We start from the raw sequence: 6,696 nt of genomic DNA on the forward strand, positions 1-6,696 counted from the left end.
AGTTTTTGAATTTCAAGCTGGGACAAGGGCCAAATCTGTTTGGTCGAAAATATTTGTCGAATGAAATCTGGATTTTATTTTATTTTATTTTTTTGTGGGTATAGTCATGGTGAGAATGGCCTTCAGCCTTCACAGTGATGAAATAAACATGAATGCTATTGATGTTGACTAAAAATAAATAAATACAAATTGCGAAAATTTATAGTGAAAAGAAAATCAATGTGAAGTTTTAATGGGTTTTATGTGGGTAATGATAGAGGGGGGGGGGGGTTAAGAGGCTAGGGCACGGGTTAATGGCACTATCAGGACATAGAGCAAGTTAAGTGCAGAGGAAAAGGTCCACCACCAGAGGTTAATTAACCTTTCTAAACCCAAGGTGTCTGGATGCACATACATATTGAACGGAAGCCGCCGCAAAAAGCTGCAGGTCACCGCTAATACATTCTGCGGGTTACAATTAAAACATCATCAGACTGGCGTTCCGATCTCCATTGAAGAACCATTTATGAAGCTGCAATTCAGGAGGCAATTAATTACGGGCAAAAAGCCGTCTGAATCTAGGGGGCAGTTAGGTTAGTATATACGCAATTGCAGTCCTTTCAAAAAGCCCGCAACCGGGGGACCGAATTCAGGACGCGATGCATTTACGCCGTTTTCCTTTTGTGCCCCCTTGATGGAGCGAATGAAGTCAACATCGGATCCACACAAAAGTCATTAGGATTCTTTTCGCGTCACACCGTGCTTGTTTAGCCTCGCAAATAGAACTCTAGTAACCGCTGTCCCTGAAGGGGTTAATTAGTCATAAAAATAAGCATATCCTATGTCCGTCTCGAGTGCAGGAGTGATCAGCTAAGTCCACCAAAAAAATATGGGGGGAAAAAACTGCTCTGGAAGACGGCGAAAGGGAAATTTGGCATGGGTGAGAAAGCACGACTCCTTCTTGTGACTGGCTACAAGTGAGTGCTTAGATCATTCTGAAGCGCCCAAATTATATTCATTCATTCATTCATTCATCTTCCGAACCGCTTGATCCTCACTAGGGTCGCGGGGGGTGCTGGAGCCGATCCCAGCTGTCTCTGGGCAGTAGGCGGGGGACACCCTGAATCGGTTGCCAGCCAATCGCAGGGCACACAGAGACGAACAACCATTCACGCTCACACTCACACCTTGGGACAATTTAGAGTGTTCAATCAGCCTGCCACGCATGTTTTTGGAATGTGGGAGGAAACCGGAGCACCCGGAGAAAACCCACGCAGACCCGGGGAGAACATGCAAACTCCACACAGGGAGGCCGGAGCTGGAATCGAACGCGGTACCTCTGCACTGTGAAGCCGACGTGCTAACCACTGGACTACCGGGCCGCCCAAATTATATGAATTATTTAAAAATATAAAAATTCTTTTGAAAATATATGGCGATTATATGTGTTTCTGGCGTTTCAAAAATCAATTTTCTTTGCTTGTCAGACAACCATGACAGGGGTAGGAGGCCAATGTCAGCTGGGTTAGGCCCCAACTCCCCTTTGACCCTAACAGAAACAAGTCACCTGTCAGGTGTGTGCTTTTGAGTTTTATTACTGCAGTAAAATTTGGGGAGTGGGGGCTGGGGGGGCTTGATATCTTAGTGGTTTGCATGGCAATTATGGCATTTTTATTTTTTTGCAAAACTCATTTGTGCACAAATTGTGTTTTTCCCTCAGATTTTGCTTGACTTCAAACATTTGTGCAATCCATAAATTTGTCATGAAAAGTCATAAATAACATTCACTCCAACCAACAAGCAGACAGAACTTACTTTTGAAGTCTTCTTTTAATCTCTGGCCTCCCCTTTTTTTGGAGTGTTTTGTGGGTAGGGAAGCATGGCTTCAAGGGCGCGGCCATCTTGGAAAGGGGCGTTGCCACTAATGAATCAGGAAGTGCAAAGGCCAATCAGGAACTGCCACGAATATGGCATAATTGGAACTAAAGTTTATTATAGTGAATGAAATTTCACAAAATAACTATATCTAAAATTGAAAACTTTATTTCTCAACAAAATAAAATAAAATAAAATAAAAACAAAAATGCTTTTTCAAAATAAAAAACTGATCTTACAAAATACTTCATGACCTTTTTTTTTTTTGATCTTACACTCGACAAACACACCCAAAAAAATGTAAAACTAAAACCCAAAAGAATGAAGCATTAAAAAAAACAAAAAGAAAAAGTAACAACCCAGTTCTAAAATATAGTCAAAATGAAATTTTAAAAAATCGTAATGAACTATTGCAACTGGTTTTGATCACTTCAATCAAAAATGGACCACTCTTGTTTACGGTGAATTTTATTTTATTTTTTTAATGAAAAAAGCGAATGTTTTATTGGCCATACGGCCTCTCTTGCTTGTTGGCTAAACGTAGCCCCTCCATTTTTTCCTCCAGCAAGTCAACATGATATTCACGCCCACACCGACAGCAATATTATCAAAACACCATCTTCTCTTTCAACCAGCTCGTACAGCGGGCTCTGTCAATCCCTCGACGACCCGTGTCTCCCGGTTGCCGGCTCCGTGTTGGCGAGTCACCCCCCCCCCCCCCCCCCACCCACCCACCTTGGGTAGACACCTCCTCTGAACCGGAGGCAGATCGGGAACTGCATTTGCACATCTGGTTTGTCGGAGACCCCCTTGAAAATGTTGCATAGAAGGTATAGAGGAGGTAACCCCCCCCCCCCCCCCCCCCACACACACACACACTCCAAATAAAGACAACAAAGGAATTCCCACAGGATAGTCACCAATTCTGCCTCCCTGCATAAACTCGCTCACTGTTTCACACACACACACACACACACACACACACACACACACACACACACACACGCACGCACACAACTTCCATGATGTAACAAACCTGCAAGGCTTTCCACCCCTTACCACCACCACCGCCACATTTCTAGCATTATTTCTTTCGCACTTTTGATTCACTTTAACACAGGAAGTTTTCCCGTGTGCGCCCCAGACTTTTCTTGTAACGCGTCAGGCGCATCCATTCCCGAACCGCAACTCCACCCAAAACTTTTCGCCGTACCCCTCCTTTTCCAGATGAATTTTATCCCCTCCTGCACCTCCCCCCCGGTCCCAGTGAGCACGTTCGAAGTAATTGCTTGGTTTCCCCGCAAGTATGTCTACGCCAGTTCATGGATTTAATTTGCAGGTAAATAGATTTTCTGCTGAGTTTAAAAGCCAGCGTGGCCCGTGAGGAGGGGGTTATTTTGAGGGGGGAAATGTATTTGGGCTCTTTGAGAAAATCATTAGGAGGAGGAAGAGCAAGTTCATGATGCAAAACAAGCAGACAGAGCTGACCTGACAACTTCTTGCGCTTTGGATTTTTTTATTCTTAACTTGATTTTGCAAGTTTCTCACTCAAGTGTGGTTAAAAGTTGGAAAACTAGGGCAAAAATGTTTTGTACCTCCACGAGCATGAAAGCTGGTTTGTGTAATGACAAAAAATTCAACAACAAAAAAAGATAGTGTATAAAAAGTCTACACACCCCTGTTTCCCTGCCAAATTTGGTTGTAAAAAAAATAAGATAAATCATTAAAAAAAATTTACACTAAATGACATATTGGAAAATGTTCATAATTCAATACAATAGATATAATAATATAACATAAAATAATAATAATAATTAGACTATTAAAAAAAAGATAGGAGCAACAACCAAAAATAATGAAAAGTATATGCAAGGTATGTTAAATAAAAATTAATTGCCATCATAAAAAGGTGAATGTGCATTTTGCACGAGTACACTTCATATGCTCCGATAGCAAAACATATCTCACTCGGACAGACTTCACCTCATCCCCACCTCGTGTATGGCAAAATTCCTGAAATATTCATTATTAGATGTCTTGCTAATTATTAAAATAGAGATAGCGCCGCGGTCCGATGACCCGCAGGCTTACAGCTGTTTGGAGCGATGCGGGATCAATCCCGCGAGCCTCCGCATGGCTGCTCAGAATATTATAAAGAAAAAAAATGATTTTTTTCCCTACCCTAAAGCATCAAATAGCCTGTTGTCGGATTCACCCGATGACCCGAGAACTATCATCGGTTTAATATATCAGGAGCGGCACTAATAATGCGTTTGGGGGAAATAAGCCATAACACAACATGCCGGGCCTCCTTTGTGAAGAGGAGTAAAATAAAAGTGATCGTCTTTGAAAATAAAAATAATAGAAGAAATAGCTCTGGAGCATAAACCAATTAAAATAAGATTACAAAAAAAAAAATCACTAAAAATAAGGTGGCGACAAAGACGCGTACTCGTGTTTGTGCCTCTTCAATGGCGGCTCATCCAGGTCCGCGTTGTTTGAATGTCGAGTCTACTGGATGGAGTCCGTACAGCTTATCCTGAAGGCTCATAGAGAGGGGTTGACATTTGGGTGAGGAGACACACACAAAAAATAAATAAAAATTACACTCCAGGAGTCATTAAATACAGATGCTTGGTCAGAAGTAAATAACACTCTGCTGTAGGTAACGCCTGCTTGTATTTGGGAAGCATGTTGTCTGACCCAAAAAAAATTTAAAAATCAAACCCATCTGTGCGAAATGCTAAAAATGATGAGGTGTGAGGTCTGGGCAGGTGTTACAAAAAACGGCTTGATTACCGGTAAGTTGAGGAAACTTTTTTTTGTTTTTAGTCACGAGAATGGATCGCTGCCTCCTGACAGTTTGGATTGGATACAACTTTCTTGTCAAATGTGCTATATGTGTAACATACAGTTCTGTTATCTTTAACCCTTTCAGGCACCACTTATCATGTTATCAGGTGCCAGGATTAAATTCATTATTTTAATTGTGTTTTATCTTTATGAAGCCCTTGCTCGGATATTAACTTATTCGTTGCCAGCCTGTGATCAAACAGCCGACCTTTTGACTTCTATCGCCGTCAATGGCGGTGAAGGGTTTTTTTTTCATTTAATTTTTTTTTTTAAGACGGCTGCTTTGCTTGTTTGAATTATTTTTTAACTCATTTGCATCGTGGGATAACTTGACAACTTTCCTTGTCATATGAAAGGCCATAAAATTTTTTTTTTTTTAAATTAGTCCCAAACTGTGACTTGAAATATCCATCACGCAGCCTCTGCAAACCGAGTGGGCAATTTAACACCGGCTTATTTTTGTCGTTTGATGCCTGAACGACAGCTTTGGAGCGACTTTGTGTCCCTTGGCCATCAATTAGGCGCAGACCTCATTGACACACATAAAATAAATAAATAAAATAAACCAAGAACGCCCGCCATTCAGTGCTTTCGGTAATTGCGGCCGTGACAGTTGATCATTACCCATGAAAACCGCCGGGTTTTGCAAACACGTGGCCGTTTGATGGTCCTTCACCACTAAAGTGTCACTCAATTCTGTGCAGCTGTTTGTTTCCATTTGGTTATTTTCTTCCTCTCCCAAGGCCAAAATGGTCATTTCACTTTAATGAGTTCACCTCTATAAAACGCAATGTAGCAGAGGGGGTGCGCAGAGGGGGCCCGGATTCGAAAGGCTAACGCAGAGTTTTTATCCAAGTCTGGGGGACTAAAGGACAACAGGCAATTATACTAATTGCTTTGGCGCAATTACGACAACAATGTGTGTCTTCCAAAACTTGCCTCAATGCAATCCATTACAGGACGCGAGAGGAAATTTGCATTAAGTTAAAACGAGCAAAAATTATATTACGTTAAATCATGAAAAAGTTTGACATTGCCTCTTGTAATAAAGTTGGATAATTAATTGGAGTACAAATCCAAATTTGTGCAGAATCAAGGTACAATGAGAAAACATCTTAAGCGAGTAAAGTTGGAATACTACAAGAACAAAATCGTAACGTTATTCAAGAAAGGTAAAATAAAAAAATAAAATAAAGTTGCAAGAGTGACAAGGATAAAGTCATCTCTAAAGAAGGCGAAAAAATGTTTGTCTTCATGATTACAAAACATGGGAATTCTTTTTCTTTTATTGTATTTATTTTTTTAAGACTTACCTTAAAATTGATGATGAATGAGCTGGAGAGGTCGCGAGTCAACACTTCCGCAAGAGCGGCAACAAGATCAATAATCCGATGCAGATTAGGTGCTCGAGAAATCCTTAAATACGTGACGTAATTTGGTGATCAAACTGGCAGCAGGTGTGCACGCTGGAGGACGAGCCCTCTTCTGCCACCTGCTGGAGACACACAAGAATTGTCATTTTACGAAAATCATGCTAACGTTGAAATATTTCAATATGAATGAAATCTTACAAGGATTAAGTAAGAATAATTAAAAATTAAAAATGTAAGAGCATCAAAAAAATGGGAAAATAATGTCCGAAGATTATTTGATTAAATTCTTTATATTGCAAAAAAATGTTTTACATTTTGAAAAAAAAATTGCCTTGTGTTTAGCTAACAAACATGTCAACCTCTGAAAAAAAAAGCCTCAATGTCACAAAAATAACATTTGTTCAGCCAAATCTTTGAAATTCGGAATTTGGAAAATGTCCACCTTTCACGATTTCACTTTCTAGGGACTTCCACTCATTAAAAGTTTTGCCTTCCTGCGCCAGCGCCGACTTATTCCTGTGAAGAGATCACGCGGCAGATGTCACAGATGTTTTACCGATGCCACCGCACTGACAATTCTTCCCACTTAAACCTAAACTGATACAATTATGTCCTT

The sequence above is a fragment of the Hippocampus zosterae genome, chromosome 21 (genome assembly GCF_025434085.1).
Source record: "Hippocampus zosterae strain Florida chromosome 21, ASM2543408v3, whole genome shotgun sequence".
NCBI classification, from domain to species: Eukaryota; Metazoa; Chordata; class Actinopteri; order Syngnathiformes; family Syngnathidae; genus Hippocampus; species Hippocampus zosterae.